Source organism: Bufo bufo, chromosome 7, assembly GCF_905171765.1.
Source record: "Bufo bufo chromosome 7, aBufBuf1.1, whole genome shotgun sequence".
NCBI lineage: Eukaryota > Metazoa > Chordata > Amphibia > Anura > Bufonidae > Bufo > Bufo bufo.
Genome location: NC_053395.1, coordinates 112,888,112 through 112,910,407, shown reverse-complemented (window position 1 = coordinate 112,910,407; position 22,296 = coordinate 112,888,112). Strand labels below are relative to the sequence as shown.

The following is a 22,296-nucleotide window of genomic DNA, read 5'->3' as shown; positions in this document are numbered from 1 at the left end:
CACGAACCCCGAAGCAAACAGCACACCACAGGGTGTTGGCCCGCTGGCCGGCCATTGAAACCCTGGTGGGATGAAGATATAGCTGATCTGAATAGATTAATTGTGCGATACGCCCTACCAGCCTCGAACAGCGAAGTGAGAAATTGGAGTATCTCAGTCACACGAGTCGAAATGGGATCCACGTCCCGAGCCAAGCACCAGCGAGACCAAGCTCTCCAGGCTGCCCCATAGGCTCTACGGGTGCCGGGAGACCATGCGTCTGCCAAGAGGCGTCGAGTAGAGTCCGAAACTCCTCGGATTTCCCAGGGGTCCCTGAAATCTTCCATGCAAGAATCCACAAGGACCCGTCTAAAGGGAGGGGATGTCGCTGGCATAATGGACCCGACAGAAGATCCTGGTGGGTTGGTAGGAGTCTGAGTATGTCCACCGCCAGTTCCAGGAGTTGTGGAAACCAAGATTGGGTCCCCCAGAACGGGGTCAGTAAGATCAAGTTGGCCATCTGGCGTCGTACTTGGAGTAGCACCCGAGGGATCATGGCAAAAGGAGGGAAAGCGTAAAGGAGCGAGTCGGTCCAATCTTGCAAAAAGGCGTCCACTGCTTCCGTGTCACCGCCACTTCTGTGAGAAGGTCTGACAGACGTCCTTTCCTACCTCTTGCATGATGTTCTTTTTTTTGGTTTCACTTTGTCATCTCATTTCCTTCTCCCAGGTGTCACCTATTTAGACTAATCCTCTTTCCTTTATATTCCCTCCCATACTGCCTCACTTTGCGGTTTATACTATTTCCTGGATTGAAGTGTTCACTGCTTGAGACTTCTGTGGCTGCTTGTTCAAATAAGTCCTTTCATGTATTGTGTTTCCTTTCTGGCTTGATTCTAGGTGACCCTGACTCGCTCCGTATTAAGTGCAGGAAGCCGGTGGTGGTGTCCCCTCACTATTATAGGGTTTTCATCTGTCACACAGTCTAGGTACGAGGGCATGCAATCGTCTACCTCTGAGAGCCTTATATGTGCTTAGCAGTCAGGGTGAGCTCTTAGGGTTTTATAGGGGTCACCTTTATGCTCCTTAGTTTGGGATCAAGCCAGTCGGATTTTTATCCATAGCTTCCAGCTATCTGCAACATCATCTGTGACATTCCGCTGCTGGATCTGGGAGCCAGCTGTAGAACAGAGGTAATTGGGCATTGAGCCAGGAGGCGAAGAGGTCGATGGCAAAGGGTCCCCAGAGGGATGAAATAGCAGAGAACACCTCCACATCCAATTTCCAATCGCTGCTGTCCGATAGATAGCGTGAGCTCCAATCCGCATGGGTGTTGTGGAGACCAGGAAGATATTCCACCTGGATTACCAGATTCCTGGCTAGACAATAGGCCCAGAAGTCCTTCGCCAAGTGGGCCAGCATCGCCGAACGCGTGCCGCCCATATGGTTGACATAGCAGACTGCTGAGATGTTTTCCATGCGAAACCTGATGCACGCATTGGCGGTTTTGTTCGTGAAGCTCCGGATTGGGAAGGAGCCGCCCAGGAGTTCCAGGGCATTGATGTGAAGTCAGGATTCGTCCTTCAACCAGCGTCTCCCGATGGATACTCTGTTGCAGTGGGCTGAGGAGACTTGCGTTGGAATCAACTGTGAATTCCGGTTGAGACCCTAAGATGGCTTTGCCATTCCAAGCGGACAGATTGTGGATCCACCAGATTAGTTAGTCTCGGGCTTCCGAATCCAGGGAGACCGTGTCTGCATATGATGCCCCTTTGCAAAGATGCGCGGTCTTCAGGCATTGTAGGGCCAGGTAATGGAGGGGGGCTGGGAACACTGCCTGGATGGAGGAAGACAACAGGCCTATTATCCGTGCCAGGTGACGCAGCGATAGCTGGGGGCGCGTTAGAGTGCGGCGAAGTTCCTTGCAGATGGAGCGTATCTTGGCCGGAGGGAGGCTGAGGGACTCCACCTCAGAATCCACGGTGAACCCGAGGAATTCCATCCGACAAGAGGGGGACAGGCGTGATTTTTCCCGATTGAGGAGAAAACCCAGGCGAGAGAGGAGATCTATCGTCCACCAAAGGTGTGACAGGAGGACTAAGCGGTCCTGCGTCATAAGGAGGATGTCGTCCAGATATACTATCAGACGAACACCTCGACTGCGCAGCCAAGCCCTGACAGGGCGCATCAATTTGGTGAAACACCATGGAGCGGAGGAGAGTCCGAAGGGGAGGAATGTGAAATGCCAAACGCCGTCCCACCAGCGGAACCGAATTAGGTCCATGGAGGCTTCGGTCACTGGATCCGTCAAGTACACGTCCCTTAGATCCAATTTTGCCATCCAGTCTCCTTGAAGGAGCAAATCTTGCAGGAGATGGAAGCACTCCATTTTGAAGTGTCGTTAACGAACCAGAGTGTTTAGGGCCCGGAGGTTGATAACTGGTCGCATCTGCCCGCCTTTCTTTTGTACCAGGAAGATGTTGCTCAGAACCCCTGTGGGGAAGGAAGGCACACGTTCTACCGCAACTTTCAAGTTGAGGGCAGAAAGCTCCTCATCTATTAGGGTGTGGTCTGTACTCAACAGTACCATTGCGTGAGGAGGGGGAAGATGAAGCGGGGTCTCTACCAACTCTATTGAGAACCCTTTTATGGTGGATAGCCCCCAAGGGTCTGAGGTGATGTCCAACCAGGCATGGAAAAAATTACGGAGTCTGCCCATTACACAGATATTGGAAAAAACGTGGGGATGACAACTTACCATAGGGGCATCTGGAATCGGGGCTCCCTCTGAAGCCTCTGGAGCGCCATGGGACGGGAAGAAAGGTGATTGCTGTCTCGCCTCCTGGTAGGGTGGTCTCTGATTGTAGGAGCCTCGTCCCGAACCTCAGGAGTTGTAATTAGACCGTCCAGACAGGCGGCCCCTGCTACTGCCGGCCCTGGTAGAGACCAGACCCTGAAAAACCCTCTTCATAGAAGACTGAGCCTTGTCTAAGGCTATAAAAGTGCCAACAAAGCATCCCAGATCCTTAATAAAGGATTCCCCGAACAAAAGGCCTTGGGCATCTTTGCCAGTGAGGGCCAGGTTAGCCTTTTTGGATTAAATTTGAAAGAGAATGGCTTTACGCCTCTCTATAGACAGGGAAGTGTTAACACTGCCCGCAATGCAGATAGCCCTCTGAATCCAGCCTCGGAGCTCTTCTGGGTCCACCTGTTTGTTTACGGCTCTAGCTAATTCGGCCAGGTCAAATAATTTTGCAAACGGACCAAATATATCTAGGAATTTGTCTTGACATGACTTTAACACAGAATTCTGACCCTTGCGGGGATTCCATTCTGCGGACCTTGGGTAATCGAGAGCGTCCGAGTCAAACATGGGTTCCCCCGTAGGATCTATAAGAGTGGAGCCCGCAGAAGTGGAGAGGTCGTCACGAGAACCGCTAGTAGTTAAACCCGATATGGCAGGGGCAAAGGGGTCGGAGTCCTGTCCGCCATTATCCTCATTGGAGTCACCTACGGCCTCCACATCAGCCTCCTCATCAGACCCGATTTCTGAGTCGGCGTTGCTCTCAAGTTGTGCTCTAGCACGTTTCCACTGCAGTGCCCGGTCTGCCTGGTGCGGAAAGGCTCTTTTGCGTGATGTAGGCACTACGCTATCGTTTCTGGAGGCAGTAGAGTTTCCGTGGCCGGATTGGGCTGTAGTTATAGCCGAGATACCCTCTGCGGGGTTTAGCGCAGGACGCGGTAAGCGTGTTTGTGAGGTAGAGGCCTTTCCGGCCACTGGGTGCGTCCGAAAGGCATCAGATATAGTCTGGAACAGCACAGAGGACATGGATCCCATGGCCGCCAAGATGTCGTCCGAGACAAAGTGCTGTAGCACCAGGGTTTGGGTATCTGAAGGTACGGCCCTAGGATCATCGGCAGGGGAGCGGGGAATGGTCAGACATTTGGGGTATATCCAAGTCCCCAGGTAATAGTGTGGGGGGGGGGGTAGGCCCTTTGGATTTTGGCATGGCAGATGAAAGAAAATATCACCTGTTGCAGGATGAAGATTAAACTAAGGAGTAGGCTATAAGGACACAAGCCAGCGAGGGAATTCGCCCCCAGACTAGCCGCTTATAGAAGGGGAGCTCACAGGGCACAGACCTGAGGCAGAGGATGAGGAGAGAGACGGGAGGACGGATGTGGGAAGATGGCCGCCGAAGTCCCACTAAACTTGCGGCAACATGCTGGAATGAGATACAAGCGCAGCAGGAGGGGAAGCCGGCCGAACGGAGCAAGAAATCGCCGAGGCGAAACGGCAATGAGATGGAGCAGCAGGTAATAGACTGAAAAACCCAGAAGGGGCAGAAATCGTAGCAAGGCACCAAAGGTGGAAGAAGGGGAAGGGAGGATAGCGAACGATGCAAAAGGTCTGGGGCCCTGGAGATAAGAATATCATAAAATCAATTACACCAGTGTGGGCAACAAAACCTGAATAATAAAGGTTACACTTATCTCTCTGGGAGCAGCAAAGAAAGAGGAATTGTATGGGGAGGTGCTGCCTATTATATTGGGATTGGGGAGGGGAGTGGTATATCCCTATGGTTTCCATTTTCTTACTGTTGTATTCTTTGCTGCTATTGGTGGACAGTAAAGAAAGGGTTAAGCAATAGGTGTCTCTGTGTCTTGATATAAAATCACAAATTAATTGAGAAGTGGGCACAAGTTGCTGCTCACTTATTTTGTGATTGTCTGATGCAATCTGTCTGACCAGAATGCAATGCTCCCAAGGTCATGACTCTAGCATCAGGAAGTTCTGTGCCAGCCTCAAAGTTGGCTATAACAACTCATATTGATGGGCACAGGCCAGCCGCATCACAACCACAGCAAGACCACTCTGTGTATCATTTAAAGAGTTTGTCCAACATTAAATAAAAACGGCTGACAATCTGGAAAGAGGTTAAAAAAGAATTACATCTTTTGACAGTCTGTACTTACATGTAACCACTGCTGGGAATCAGTGGCCTCAGCGGTCGCGTGTATACGACTGGCTAATTACCTCCAAGTGGTGACATCACATGACATTCCTGCGTAAATCACTGGTGAGGCAATTGATTGCCATCAGTCACATATGTAAACTATGTCTATGTAAATGTAGACTGTTAAAAGGTGAGTCACAATTTTTAAATTTGCCATTAACATACAAAGAAATAATTCCATATAGTACAGTTTTGGTTAATATCTACCAGAAAAAAATTAACTAGAGGACTGAATGCAAAATGTGAATACGATGGTCAGGGGCAAGTGGAGGAGGAGGCCCAAGTTGGGTAAACCTATCATACACTTAATCCACCCTTGTATAAAACAAAAAATGATTCACACCCCATCTAGACTCCATGTTCATTCTTTAAGTCAGAAAATGCCCCTCTGGTCCAACATACCAGTAGAGTTCCTTTGGCATTGGAAGATCAATTAGCAATTGGCTGCATAACTTCCTGTAGGTATAACCGTTTAAAGGTATAATTTAAATGTAATATCCAACTGTAATAACACAACATTTCTTTGATGAAAAAAGGTGCCTCTTTACAATAAAAAAAGCATATTTTACGGGGCTGAAATCTACCCGTGACACCTCTGATCTTGTTTTATATATTGTTTTGTCATGAAATTATTTACTTAGGTTTACTTGATTAAAAACCTCTTTAAATTGCAGCCATGTTAGGGATATGTGTTATGTGGATTCTGATGGCCATGAGCGAATGAAAAACTAATACTGAGTGACCTATTATTGGTTACTGATACTCACCTTTATGTTTATGGAGCTCATTAGACTTCCCTGTTCATATAGCAATTTTGTTCTGTTTCAAACTGTAGATATCCTTGCATGTAGAGTAGCCTTTATACAGACTCAAGATTGGTGTAATTATGAGGGGTAAGGTGCATTCCCAATAATTGTCCTGTCTAAATGTGCCACAGATCACCCGACAAACTAGCAAAATGCTTGTTTGACAAGTGACTATATTTTTTGTGTCACACATAAAATTACCATTTGCCCGACAGCAGATTGTGTTGTATTAACACTGATTTGCTACTAACAAGCAATAAATTTGTATGGGAATGAGCGATCACAGTATTGATCACTCATTGCCATACAGATGAGATGATAACTGCATGTAAATGCACCTAACATTTTTGGTCAATATTTAGGCAGTGACTGGGAATGAACAGTTCATTCCTGATTGCTGCCTATGCATTAGCCTGTCTTAAATGGTCACTGACTTTTTACACAACTTTGCATAAATCAATAGTACCAGTGACCACAAGAAACTTTTTAATATGCCTTATCAGTGAGAAATGCATACTGACAATGGTTATGGAACCACTGTGCCAAGTAACTGGTTTGATCTTGGACCAAACCCTAAGGGCATTATTCTGGTGTCTCTCCAGTATTCACCCTTAAACCCCCAAAATACAAGGCATGGAGCACTGACAGACAAATGGATCAGGAAACCATACATACAGATATCTTGCAGATAGACACAGGAACTGACTTCAGTAACTTGCACACGGTTCAGACATAGCAGAGCTTGGCGGAAGACGGACTTTAAGAACTTGGACATTGTTCAGACAAAGCAGATACATACAGAAACTAGGTAAGGTCAATTGGACAAGAACTAGGAGGGAATGCAGACAACATACAGAACAGACTTTAACAAATTAACTAGAACAGGATTCATACTGTGACATGGATCAGACTATGGGCTGTTGCACACAAGCAAGTCCATTGTGGGAATCACACTATTGGCAATCAAACTAAGACATAATTCAGACTGTGACATAATCAGAACACTGCAGACAGAAATCACAAACTAGGATTATGACTAGAGCACAGAGACTCCAAAACAGAAAAAAGTAAGACAGACATGATAGACAAGAAAGTTGCTCAACCAGGCAGGTAATAGTGCTCAAGAGATATCCACCAAACTGACACAAAACTCAGAACTATATAGCAGACTTAAAGGGGTTTTGTCACTTCAACAAATAGCATTTATTGTGTATAGAAAGACATATCCCCGCCTTCACCTCTCCAGCCCCCCTGATATGAGCATTGGAGCATTTCATGTTCTGATGCTTTCCTTTGCCCTGCACTGAATCGCGCAGGACAAAGGCATTTTTTGGAGATCCGGTGATGTACCAGTCTCTCCATGGGGACTGCTAGGCGGAGGCTTCTGCCCAGCAGTGAGCCCGGTGACATCACCAGCACTGATGGGAAGACTTTAGTGCGGCCCTAGCCTGTAAAACGGCCACCTATCAGTGTGCTGCTGGGCAGAAGCCTCCACCTACCAGTGTGCCAATGAAAACAAAAAGGCCCTTGCCCTTGATACAGCACAGGGCAAGGGAGAGCATCAGAGCATGCCTTGGATTAACTTTCTCTACATGATAAATGCCACTTGCTGAAGTGACAAAACCCCTTTAACAACCTCATTAGGTGCAGACACAAACAGCAAGGGAAAGCTTAACCCTCATAATACAGAACTGATGCAGAGTACAAGCATATAGGCACAATTCACACCACAAGTAACTGGGCACTGCATACAAGGTGCAATAGCGCTAGCGAAGAGCCATACCGAGAGATGGCCCTAAATTGCTCCCCCAAGCAACCAACACTGTAGATGGTACAATGGTACAAGTGAATTGTTATGGTAACAGTCTACTTCTCATTTTATGAGTTATTTACCCTCCCCCCCCTGCTAATTGCTTTTCTCTTTGAAATGTGCTTTGAATCTGTCCAGGGGCGTAACTACCATAATGGCAGACCATGCGACTGCTATGGGGGCCAGAGCAAGAGGGGGCCCAGTTGGGATCAACCCCTCTTCTACTTGGGGTGAAAACTCGGTCAGGACTCTTCCCTCTAAAGAAACAACTTTTATCAATTGAGGCAGTGGAAAAAATGGCCCAAGGGTCATTGATAGGGGCTTAGGCAGAATCCATTCTGTCCTGTGTGGGGGGCCTGGTTTGATCCTCGCTATGGGGCCCTTACCTCTAAATGTATGCCACTGAATCTGTCCGTGAAGAATCAGCTACGCTGAAGGATGATATTGAGCATGTTAATACAAGTCAATAGGGGCAGAGTAAGCAGGAGCTGAGAGATACCATACACACAGCTGCAGATAAATAGGAGGTTTATATCTCAGCCCAAGTGCTTTATTCACAAGCATACAGGGCAATACTTCTCTGTTATGTCCTCCATGATCACGGGCAGGGCTGTCTTTAACAAGGGGCAAAAGGGGCAGCTGCCCCAGGCCCAGTTGCTCCTGGGGGGCCCAAAGCAGCTGCCTCTTGAGCCCTGCTAACCACTGCCCCGGGTGTCAGGCTGTCAGCTACACAGGGGGTGCTGCCATGCCATGCCTGCTGGCACTCCAGGCAGCGTACTGTGAGCTGTGATTCTCTAGGACCTTAGATGACATCATCACCATGTAACCAGTAACCTAGCAATATTACTGGTCACATGGCTATGAGGTCATCAAGGTCCTACCAGGAGTGTTGCTGTAGAAGTTTGCCTTAACTGTGGAGCTTTTTTTGTGAAGATTACATCAGAAAAAGGTGACAGGTGCTGTTATGCTAATATACTGTAAACTACTGTATAGTGGGGTGATGTATACTGTGGGGGGCCGTATACTGTGGGTGCTGTATATTGTGGAGTGCTATACTGCTGTACTGTATACTGTGGGGGGCTGTATATTGTGGAGTGCTATACTGCTGTACTGTATAGTGTGGGGTGCTGTATAATGTGGGGGGATGTATACTGTATACTGTGGGTGCTGTATATTGTGGAGTGCTATACTGCTGTACTGTATAGTGTGGGGGGCTATATACTGTATACTGTGGGTGCTGTATATTGTGGAGTGCTATACTGCTGTGCTGTATACTGTGGGGGGCTGTATACTGTGGGTGCTGTATATTGTGGAGTGCTATACTGCTGTACTGTATAGTGTGGGGGGGCTGTATACTGTATACTGTGGGTGCTGTATATTGTGGAGTGCTATACTGCTGTACTGTATACTGTGGGGGCTGTATACTGTGGGTGCTGTATATTGTGGAGTGCTATACTGCTGTACTGTATAGTGTGGGGTGCTGTATCGTGTATCGTTTGGGGGGCTGTATACAGTGAGGTGCTATACTGCTCTACTGTATACTGTGAGGTGTTGTATACTGTGGGGTGCTCTATACTGTGGGGTGCTATACTGCCCTACTATATACTGTGGGGTACTGTATAGTGTGGGGTGCTATACTGCATACTGTGTGGTGCTGTATACTATAGGGTGCTATACTGCATACTGTGGGTTGCTGTATACTATAGGGTTCTATACTGCATACTGTGGGGTGCTGGGGTGCACTGTAACACTAGGGTGAGCCGAGTCCTGGTCTCCTTCCTGCAGAGCGGTGCCCACTTCCAGCCGGAGCCCAGCTGCCCAGAGCACTGATCATGAGCCGCTGGAGTCTTCAGAACTGGAAGTATTTACAGTATTCACTGTACTCTACCAGATGTGTGGATTTTTTTTGTGTGTGTTCTGGTGGAGGGCGTGATTGCCTGCTAAGGTGTGGGAAGGTGGGATCCAGGGGGGACCAAGTAAATTTTTGCCCAGGGTCCAATCAATATTAAAGACGGCCCTGATCACGGGGTTGCTTCTGGCACCCACCAACTGCAAACTAGACATTCCAGCATGCACAGTAGTACTCACAGTCGCAATTCCCCCTCTATAGCTATACCTTGGTTAGCATAATGATAGGAGGTCACATCCTTTCTTCCCTCAGGCCTGGTCATTTGATATGAATAAATAAGCTTCTCTTTACTAAAGTGCAGGATAGTAGTAGCTGTACATTCAATAGTATCAAGGCACAGTTCTAAGCAGATCACATTGCAATTCTTCTTCACTAGCAATGTATAGATAGCAGCAATGATAGAGGTTGTGTACTCCTACACTTTGTGTCTCTCTTTAAAGTCTCTCTGCAGAAGCTTAGGCATGCAATTGAGGTGCTTGTAAGCATTTCCTTAATTCCCTGGTTAAGGGGTATAAAATTAAGGTAAAGATTTGTTAGCAATGTTTTCTATTACAGGAGCAACGTCTCTTTCTTCCATAAACAAGCACAAACCTTGCTGACTGACTCCAATGCAGCCTTGAAGAATCTGAACTTTCTAATGCCTTCTTTCTCTGCAGAATAACAGGCTGAACTGGATGGACAAATGTCTTTTTTCGGCCTTATATACTATGTTACTATATTGTAGCAATGGCTGTGAATGCCTCAGAGATGAAGATTCTCTGAGGTCAGGCCTAGCTATGAGTAAGCACATATAGATCCTCTCTGTTTCCCAGCTAGCAGTAGACTCTCTACAAACTGGCGTGAATTCAGGTCCATCTCCTGGCAACCTAAGGAGGTTGGGTCAAGGTGTTAACTCATGACTTATCCATACAATCCTGTTGGGTACACAAATATAGTAAATCAGAACATTTACTTACTGTAAACTGTAATTGTATTTTATTCTAATGTGTAGGGACAGTGGTCGGAAATGTTTTTGTAATATACTATATTTAGTGAATTTGTATATTTCTATGAAGTTGCCCCTTAGCAGCACTCTCTATATAACCATTGCTAAGGAAAGCGTTTCTTTTGATTGGACCACGCTGCCTCAGAAGTCACAGAAAATCCACAATCGAAGCCAGCAAGATAATCACGGACATGGGGAAGCAAACAGGCCAGTCAAAGCCTCTCCTCCTCTCCTTTCCAGGCTTCTATGGAACACCAAAATTGCATCCAATAGTGAAGTACCGTCATGCAAATTGGAGTAAAAAATGGTTTTATTCTACTCACAATGTACAAGTATATACAGGCAGTATACAATGGATCAATCACCCGACCCGGGTTTCGCTCAGTCGAGCTTAGTCAGGGGTATTCATCCCACCCACTCCAGGGCGGTCTTATAACAGGTCAGGTTGGTTTGCACCCGCCTACCCACTCACACATGATCCAATCAATTATAAATTTAGACATCAAATCACACAAATACATGTCCAATAAAACAATGTAAAATACATAAAATAGCAAATACATAAAAGACATAAAACAGGGACATTTCAAATAGATCTATCATACATCGGTATATAACCTCCTGTAGCGATCTATGACTACTCCTTTACTGTCAGTTTCATTCATACTACTCCCTCTTTACTCTAATAAGTCTCCTAACCAATCGCAGACCACATTATCCTTAACCCTCCCTCCTCCATTCATAAAGACGGCAACACCCCCATATCACATGATATCTCCTGGCCAATCACAGATCAAATTAGCCTTGGCCCGCCCTCCATTCATAAAAACGGCAACTCCCCCATATCACATGATGTTGTCCAGCCAATTCAATTCCACAACCTTGGAAGGTCCTAGCTCGATACAACACCACACTCACAGGTCCTAGATCAACCGAGAACACTTCATTGCTTCAGGTAAGACAGGTTTTTAAATCAAATTCGGCATTCAGTCCTTTTGGTTGTAACGTTCCCATTTTATATATCCATTCCACCTCACGTTTATTTTTCTGTTTTACTCCATCCCCTCCACGCCAGTGTGGCTTGACTTGTTCCAACCCCACAAAGAACAAACCACTTGGATTTTTTTGGTGCACCAATTTAAAGTGCATCGAGACACTATGGGTTTCCAACCCCTTCTTGATATTCCTCACATGCGCCTGAATTCTTATTTTAAGCTTCCTGAGTGTACTTCCCACATATTGGAGTCCACATGGGCACTCCAACATGTAAACCACCCCTGCACTCTCACAAGTAATTTGCCCCTTAACCTTTATATCCACACTTTTTCCATTAGAGTGCACAGATTGAATATGCATTTTTTTATCTTCCCTTTTCCGATTCTTACATGGCAAGCAGACCCCACACCAGCTAAACTTGTTCCCTTTTAACAAGTGCCACTATTACACCCGTGTTGAATAGGACCATGGAAGCTGGAGAATTGATAATATGGAGGAGATTTATCGATGATTGTCTGGTCCTGTGGAAGGGGGAGAAACAGGGCCTGCTAGATTTCATCAAGGGGTTAAATGACAATCAATGGAATTTATCCTTCACTAGTACAGTCAGCGATACCTCCGTAAATTTTTTGGGATTTGACACTTTTTGTTGAGGGCAATTTTTACATGGCAAGCAGAACCCACACCAGCTAAACTTGTTCCCTTTTATTGTCTTCTCTTGATGATTAGAACTATGTACTAGTTTAGTACGTAAACAGGGAGCCTTTTTGAAAATAACTACCGGTTTTTGTGGAATATCCTTCCCTAGCACAGGGTCATTTTTTAAAGTGGACCAATTTTTCCTAATGGCATCTTTTATCAAACCCACCTGCGCATTGTATTGAGTTAAAAAGGAAAAGCAAAAATCTTTCTCAGTCTTCACCTTTTTCTTCTTTCCATTATCTTCTTCCTCTATCATCCTGCTACATTTGGCTAATTCATCTGCCTGATACCCTTTCTCCCTGAACCGTTCCTTAATGACCTCGCTTTGTGTTCTAAAATCCTCCACTTTGGTACAATTTCTAAAGACCCTCTTTATTTGTCCCTTAGGGATATTTTTCAGCCACGGTGTATAATGACAGCTGGAGGTATCTATATAGCCGTTAACATCCGTCTCTTTAAAAAACGTTTTGGTTTTAAGCTGGTTGCCCTCAACAAAAAAAGTGACAAATCCAAAAAATTTACGGAGGTATCGCTGACTGTACTAGTGAAGGATAAATTCCATTGATTGTCATTTAACCCCTTGATGAAATCTAGCAGGCCCTGTTTCTCCCCCTTCCACAGGACCAGACAATCATCGATAAATCTCCTCCATATTATCAATTCTCCAGCTTCCATTGTCCTATTCAACACGGGTGTAATAGTGGCACTTGTTAAAAGGGAACAAGTTTAGCTGGTGTGGGTTCTTCTTGCCATGTAAGAATCGGAAAAGGGAAGATAAAAAAATGCATATTCAATCTGTGCACTCCAATGGAAAAAGTGTGGATATAAAGGTTAAGGGGCAAATTACTTGTGAGAGTGCAGGGGTGGTTTACATGTTGGAGTGCCCATGTGGACTCCAATATGTGGGATGTACACTCAGGAAGCTTAAAATAAGAATTCAGGAGCATGTGAGAAATATCAAGAATGGGGTTGGAAACCCATAGTGTCTCGATGCACTTCAAATTGTTGCACCAAAAAAATACAAGTGGTTTGTTCTTTGTGGGTTTGGAACAAGTCAAGCCACACTGGCGTGGAGGGGATGGAGTAAAACAGATAAATAAATGTGAGGTGGAATGGATATATAAAATGGGAACGTTACAACCAAAAGGCCTGAATGCCGAATTTGATTTAAAACCTTGTCTTACCTGAAGCAATGAAGTGTTCTCGGTTGATCTAGGACCTGTGAGTGTGGTGTTGTATCGAGCTAGGACCTTCCAAGGTTGTGGAATTGAATTGGCTGGACAACATCATGTGATATGGGGGAGTTGCCGTTTTTATGAATGAAGGAGGGCGGGCCAAGGCTAATCTGATCTGTGATTGGCCAGGAGATATCATGTGATATGGGGGTGTTGCCGTCTTTATGAATGGAGGAGGGAGGGTTAAGGATAATGTGGTCTGCGATTGGTTAGGAGACTTATTAGAGTAAAGAGGGAGTAGTATGAATGAAACTGACAGTAAAGGAGTAGTCATAGATCGCTACAGGAGGTTATATACCGATGTATGATAGATCTATTTGAAATGTCCCTGTTTTATGTCTTTTATGTATTTGCTATTTTATGTATTTTACATTGTTTTATTGGACATGTATTTGTGTGATTTGATGTCTAAATTTATAATTGATTGGATCATGTGTGAGTGGGTAGGCGGGTGCAAACCAACCTGACCCGTTATAAGACCGCCCTGGAGTGGGTGGGATGAATACCCCTGACGAAGCTCGACTGAGCGAAACCCGGGTCGGGTGATTGATCCATTGATCCATTGTATACTGCCTGTATATACTTGTACATTGTGAGTAGAATAAAACCATTTTTTACTCCAATTTGCATGACGGTACTTCACTATTGGATGCAATTTTGGTGTTCCATAGAAGCCTGGAAAGGAGAGGAGGAGAGGCTTTGACTGGCCTGTTTGCTTCCCTATGTCCGTGATTATCTTGCTGGCTTCGATTGTGGATTTTCTGTGACTTCTGAGGCAGCGCGGTTCAATCAAAAGAAACGCTTTCACCTGTGTGAACTGTACCCACTTCACCATTGGGACCTGCGACGCCACTAAGTAACGTACTTTTTTGAGGCTTATTTATTATTTATACATTGCTAAGGAAAGTCCATCTTCACATTTCAGCACAGTACAGAACTATGAAAATGCTATAGCTTACTGAGCTACTGTCTGGTGTGATAAATTCAAGATTGAACATATATCTGGAGGAAGCCAAGCACTGCTCATCACTAGGGATGAGCGAACCTGAGGTTTTCAAGTTCGGGTTCGGTATTCGGGTGGTGGAGGAATTCTGTTATGAATTCCATTAGCACGGAATATAACAGAATTCTATGACAGAATGCAAAATGGAATGCCTCTGCATTCAATCATAATAGAAGTCTATGGGCAGCATAACGGATCCCTCTGGTTTCCGTTATGCAGGACGGAACTTTGTTTTTAGTCCTGCATATCGGAAACCAGATGGATACGTTATGCTGCCCATAGACTTCTATTATGACAGAATGCAAAACGGAATGCCTCTTAAAGGCTTCCGTGCTAATGAAATCCATAATGGAATTCCTTCACTGCCCGAATGCTGAAACCCAAACGTCGAATTAGCTTATCCCTACTCATCACCTATCTAATATCATCTCTAGTGGGAAGACTGATCAGGGTTGAGGGAAAACTGAATAGCAAAGTAGAGATATTCCTAATGAAAACCTGCTCCAGAGTATTCTGGACCTCAGAATGGCCTAAGCACATAGTCAAGACAAAACAGGAGTGGCTTAGGGAGAACTCTGTGAGTGGTACTGAGTGGCCCAGCCAGAGCCCTAACTTGAACCCAATGAATGTCTCAGGAGAAATCTGAAAATTGTTGTCCAACAACAGCCCCCATCCAGAGCTTGGGAGAATCTGTAGAGACTAGAGACTGTAATTGCTGCCAACTGTGCTTCAACTAAGTACTGAGTAAAGGAACTTATGTAAATGCAATATTAAACTTTTTCATTTTCAATTAATTTGCAAAGATTTAAAACATTGTATTATGTATTCACCAATTTTGCTGTGGATTAGCCACATTTTATATTTTTGTACAGTATAGTAACTATGCCATGGATTTGGAAAAACCACAGCAAGCACTGAGTTCTAAACAGTTTTTTTTAAGCTACACGTGGTTTGGAATTTTAAAAGAAATGTTGCTTTCTTTTTGTGCAGAATGTCTGAACCTGAAAACACAGGACAAAAACTGTAATATTACACTGCTTGAGTGCAGAGTCACAGTACAAGGAGTGGCACTGTAGCTGCCAGAGTGGCATATTGGTGCCAATGGCATGACGATTTCTCATCCAGGAAAAGCTGGTTAAAAAAGAAAAGTCTGCAAAAGTTGGGCTTTTCTCTGTTCCTCAGGCAACTGGACTGCTTATGAGGCTAAATTAAAAGCCAGTTGAAAAGCTTATTTAAATATGGGCTGAGCTCTTCTAATAGTTAGGACTGTATTTACAATTAGGCATACCTAGGCACATGGTGCAGGGCCCCAGAAAGTATGGAGATGGTAATCTACTAAGTGTAGCTGCAAACTCTTTTCTGAATTTAACTGTATCACTGTTCTCAGGACAGCAATGCAGTTGAATACTGTGGGGGACACGGCAGCCAATTCACCCTCATAGGTCTCAGGCTTCAGGCGTACTAGGCAGTAAATCCCAGTGCAGGCAGGCTTGATGATGTAATCGCGCCTGCTTGCGCCAGGATGTAACATGGTTTCATCAGCAAGACTGCCTGCATATGTGCCAGCATCCCTGCGGCCTGCATTTCTGATGGTATTATTTTTTATTTTATTTCACTGGCCACTTGTGGACATTTCTAGGGGGGGGGGGTCACTGTGGGGGACATTACTACTGGAGGGGGCAACTGTTGGGGATATTACTACTGGAGGAGACATTAATGGGGCCCTGGGGGTCATAACTAGTGGACGGGCACTGTGGGGGACATTACTACTGGTGGGGGCATTAATGAGGGGCACTGGGGAACATAACTACTGGAGGGGTACTTTGGGGATCAATACTACTGGGTGGCACCAGACATATGGTATGAGCTGTGACACATGCTTTGGGGACACTGGGTGGTAGATCCAAATCTTGGTCATTAGGGAGAATTACTGTGTAGTTAGTGGCCAGATGGCTTAGAATTTGTTTTGTATCCTGTGTTGGAAATATACACTGACTGCTGTGGGAAGAACACTGTCTTAGTGTGACAAGAATAACAAAGCTGGTTGTGGCTGGTTGGCAGCAAATCCTACAGTGTAGGTGTGTCTTCTTGAGCTATGCTATCTAAATGGAGAAGACAGCTATCCCAGGACCCCTAAGAACCCCTAGGATATTACAAGAGATAATACCTACTATGTTATTATGGTCACCATGTATAGTGTCACAGCACATGAATCTATAATGAGCACAATGTTGGAATTCCATAATAATGCAAAAAGTAATACCACAGAGACAGGGCAATGCACACAGACTGTATACCCACATGGCTCCATAGTAAAACATAACATATTTTACACACAACTGTAGAATGGGGCTGCATTTAATTTTCTATCATTCGTAGTCATCACTGTACTTTATTGAATGTCGGAGTGAAGATGGACCCACGTTGTTGGTGGGCCCCAAAGCAGCGGATGTATCTACCCATTAGTTATGCTTGAGGCCCATAATAATTGCTGCCAAATAAGAAACTGAAGTAAATTGGCTCATATCAGCTATATCAGCCATACTGGAGAACAGCTATAGACAGCATTGCATCAGGGTTTGTGCACCGCAATACAGAGCAGAGTCTTACTGCAAAGTAAGAATGCTTTAAAAAAAAATTGTTAGGCCAGACACACATGAGCAAGTTCAGTGCTAAGTCTAAGGCATATTATTCAGCTAGCCAATTCAACGTTCTGTACTGATGAGGGGCAAGAACACCAAAACAGTGCTGTCTATATCTGGACCTTTTACTTGGCATATATAGTATTTGCTAATTTGCCTCCCTGTTTCAGATAAAGCATTAAAAGGGATCTTGACATCAAGATATTCGTTATTTAACCACATTACCCTATCTGTCCAGGCATGTTGTCCCAAATGGTGTCTTTATCTTAATTTTGTGTTTCCTGTACACAGAGAAAATAATTTTATATTCAGCTCCCGTCGTATGCTAATGAGCGCTTTCAGGTCAAGGAAGCTGGCTCTTGCAGCTTCCAAGTCAAGCTTGCCAGTCCCAGATCCTTCCTCCTGCACCTTGACTGATGTTTCAGAGTTGTGGTTATGTCCTCCCATTGCCTTTCCACATCTTGTGCAGGCACAGTCTTTCTCCTCCACAATGCCTGCATCTATCCAGGGGCAGAAGGCAGGATCTGGGAACAGCAAGCATGACTTGGAGGATGCAAAAGCCTCCTTAAATTGAAAGCACTCAGAATACGGTGGGAGCGCTGAATAAAGATGATTTTCTCAGTATACATAAAACACAAAACCATGAGAATTTGAGTATATGTCATGAGTTTCACTTTAATGCCCTACTTCTATAGTCAAATATGGTACAGTTATTGTGTGGTTCAGATTCTCATTTAATACACTATATGCCAAATGTACACCTAAAACGGCCTATAATCAAGCAAGGAATTAAGCAGATATTTTTGTAGTTAGAGATGTAGCCAAATGCACTTTACTGTGCAAAGGTTTTAGGCAGTTGTGGAAAAATGCTGCAAAGTAAGAATGCTTTAAAAAAAAGTGTTAGGCCAGACACACATGAGCAAGTTCAATGCGAGGAACTGCAGCATGTGTCAGTGTGAGGTCCCATTCTGAACTCTGCTCCTCTGACAGGATTGCACAGCATTATACTAACTTATAATGCTCTGTGACCTTGAGAGTCCTGAAATCTATTGCATTACACTGACAAAATTATGCCAGTCTAATTCAGTAGATTTCAGGACTCCAGGGTTTGCACAACATTATTAATCATTATAAGGGCTCGTGCACACAGCAGTTGCCCGGCCGTGGCCATATTGTGGCCTGCATACAGGGGGTCCACAATACACGGACATTGGCCGTGTGCACCCCCAACCACGGATCGCGGACCCATTCACTTCAATGGGTCTGCCATCACGGAGATGCGGAACAGAGGCACGGATCGGAAACCCACGGAAGCGCTACGGAGTGCATGCACAACTTTTTATGATGCAGATCGTCGGATGTGAATCGCGGACCCCATTCAAGTGAACAGCTCAGGGCTCATGCATACAGGGGTCCGCAATACACGGGCATCGGCTGTGTGTACCCCCACACCAATGGGTCCGCCATCCACATGCGGCTGCCCCACGGACGTGCCCATGCATTGCGGACTGCAATTTGCGGTCTGCAGCATGGACCCGGCCGGCACACAGCTGTGGGCATGAGCCCTAATGCTGTGCAATCCTGTCAGAGGAGTGAAGGTCAGAATAGGACCTCACACTAAGAGCTCATGCCCACGGCCGTGTGCCGGCCGGGCCCGTGCTGCAGACCGCAAATTGCAGTCGGCAATGCATGGGCACGACCGTGGGGCAGCCGCATGCGGATGGCGGACCCATTGGTGTGGGGTGCACACAGCCGATGCCCGTATATTGCGGACCCCTTGTATGCATGAGCCCTAACACACACACACACCGAGATCCTAGCATTGAACTTGATCATGTGTGTCTGGCCAAAAACTATCTTTAACGTAACAAAAAACAATGAGTCCTGGAAGTGAAGATATGGCCCCCACAGAATCCTGATCTGAAAATTATCCAATCTGTTTGGGATTACATGAAAGGAGAATTTGAGCAATCCTACATCCACAGAAGAAGATGTTTAGTTAGTAGTGTTGGGCCCGAATATTCGAATCGTGAACATTAATCGCGAATATTGGCACTTCAAGAATTTGCTATTATTTAGAATATAGTGATATATATTCGTGTAGCGCACCCGTGGGTGTGCCTTAGAAGTGGAATAGTAGGTTCAGATCTCTCTTTGCTCTGGTGAACTCCCTTTTTCTTCCCCAATACTCAGACACAGTTTATATGAACAATGGGCCCGTTTATTTTCAACAATGTGACCCTAAACAAAATAATGGTAAGCAGTCAAACTTGCACAGAATATTACTAGTTATAAAATTACTGCAGTATTACATGCAATGCGCGGTCAAACAGCTTCTTACACAAAAATCTCAATCAATTACACTTTTCTCCACACAGTGTCTCTATAACAAGTTTCACTGCAAAGATAAACTATGATGAGAATAAAATAAATGTTAGATATTGACTCTAATCAAATGAAAATACAACAGCTGAGTATATTAAACCCTGTAGAAGGCTTCCAACGCTTAAATATACCCAAAGGAAACACAAATATAGTCCCGGCGTTAGCAGAAAAGAAAAAATAGTTGGCAGCTGCATGCGTTGGGGCCCGTCTTCTCGGTTAAATATTTATAACAATGGCGGACAGTGTAGCTCACTTGTGCAGGAAAATCCTTAACTGGTGTCCAAGTCCAGAACCTATGATTCCCTGCACTTTACTAAGCTATATGATTCAGAACGGGGTCCTTAGGCTCTAAGCATTTGCCTTGTGAAGATTTCAATATCAGCATGAGAAATATACACTAGGAGAGTCCACACAGTGTCTTCCAGACAAACAGCTTATATCAATGCAGCTGGAGGTGAATGCAGGGTATTAGTTTGTGTTGATCTCACACTCTCCTGGATGCAATGTTCATAATACTTTAGTATGGTGTGCAGATCTGTTACCTCTGAGAGCAGAAAATGCCAGCAACTCACTACCATTTAGTCTTTCTCCTTCCAAGAAACAATACACTCTCTCTCTGGTCCCAGTGCAGTATACAGCTTGATCTTCTGTCTGGCCAGACAATCCAGTAACTCTATCTTGAACCGCATCCACAACATCCTTTTCCAACCTTCATCGCACATCCAACAAAACCCTCCCCCCTCAGGAACTGTCCTCTCCAAACTTGGTTCCTAGTGTGATGCAGCAATCTTTTCTAAGTACACCCCTAGTGGGCAGAACTGTGCACTGAAACTAATGAGGGAAAGAAAAGAAAAGGTTTAGCATTAATCATCATCATCATTGCACAAAAAGCTATGGGGTGTTACATTCGTAATTTCGAATATTCTAGATTTTTTTTTTCAATAGTAACCTACCTTCTTGCTTGTGGGCCAATGAGAAGGTTGCAATGTCTTTGTCTGAGCTTAGTAACATCCCTAATAACCAATAGGAAAGTTGTCTACCTCTTTAGTATATAAGAACCTCCCCAGCAGCCCTTGTATGCAGTATTTTGCAGATCTGAGAGAGACAGCAGTGTTATTGCTGTTCTCTCTGCTTTCCTGTGTCATTACATTAATTATATATATATATATATATATATATATATATATATATATATATATATATATATATATATATATATATATATATAACAGATAGTTAGTGGGAGATAGTCAGTGTACCGTAGGTTAGATAGTGATATAGTGTAGCTGATAGGTTCTGCTGTCCATACATTACATACATACAGTACAGACCAAAAGTTTGGACACACCTTCTCAATCAAAGAGTTTTATTTATTTTCATGACTATGAAGGCATCAAAACTATGAATTAACACATGTGGAATTATATACATAACAAACAAGTGTGAAACAATTGAAAATATGTCATATTCTAGGTTCTTCAAAGTAGCCACCTTTTGCTTTGATTACTGCTTTGCCCACTTTTGGCATTCTCTTGATGAGCTTCAAGAGGTAGTCCCCTGAAATGGTCTTCCAACAGTCTTGAAGGAGTTCCCAGAGATGCTTAGCACTTGTTGGCCCTTTTGCCTTCACTCTGCGGTCCAGCTCACCCCAAACCATCTCGATTGGGTTCAGGTCCGGTGACTGTGGAGGCCAGGTCATCTGGCGCAGCACCCCATCACTCTCCTTCTTGGTCAAATAGCCCTTACTTTCATTTATTAAAGTAAAGACTGACCTTCATTTCTTAAAGTAAAGATGGCCACTCGTTTTTCTTTACATAGCTGCTTTTTTCTTGCCATAATACAAATTCTAACAGTCTATTCAGTAGGACTATCAGCTGTGTATCCACCTGACTTCTCCTCAACGCAAGTGATGGTCCCAACCCCATTTATAAGGCAAGAAATCCCACTTATTAAACCTGACAGGGCACACCTGTGAAGTGAAAACCATTTCAGGGGTCTACCTCTTGAAGCTCATCAAGAGAATGCCAAGAGTGTGCAAAGCAGTAATCAAAGCAAAAGGTGGCTACTTTGAAGAACCTAGAATATGACATATTTTCAGTTGTTTCACACTTGTTTGTTATGTATATAATTCCACATGTGTTAATTCATAATTTTGATTCCTTCAGTGTGAATCTACAATTTTCATAGTCATGAAAATAAAGAAAACTCTTTGAATGAGAAGGTGTGTCCAAACTTTTGGTCTGTACTGTACATACATACATAGTGCTGTGAGGTCACAAGTTCACTACAATACTTAGTGCACCAATCACTAATAAGTAGTCAGACCTGTTAAAATGTGAAGTTGCAAGTATTCGCATCATTAGAGCTGATTTCGCAATCGCTAATATATTGGAGCACTCTATCTGCATATAAAGCTATTGTAATGTTCTGCTGTGCCAACCATTTTCTCCAGTCTTAGGAAAGTTCTAGCAGCTTGAAAAATGTAGCTATAGTGACCCACGCCTGTATTGCATGCGCATTACGCGCAGATTGCATTGACGATTTTCGCAATCAATACCATATTCGCTAATTCGTGAATATGATCAATATTCTACCAAATATTTGCAAAATATCCCAAATTCGAAAATTTCTCCTGCCGCTCATCTCTAGTTCTTCAAGATATTTGAAACATCCCTGCTGAGTTCCTTCAAAAACTCAAGAATTCATCCTGTTTTGAATGCAAAGGGTGATCTACTGTAGTCACACCAAATATTGATTTGATTTAGATTTCTCAGTTGTTCCTTCACTTTGTATGTTGTCAAGTGCTAAAAAAAAATAGCACTTCTAA

At 44.3% G+C, this 22,296-nt stretch overlaps 1 protein-coding gene across 1 annotated transcript in view; it reads left to right on the top strand.

Annotated features, from left to right (window-relative positions):
- Positions 1 to 22,296, top strand: part of MSTN (myostatin) — a 103,734-nt gene that overhangs the window by 58,982 nt on the left and 22,456 nt on the right. The window lies entirely within an intron of this gene.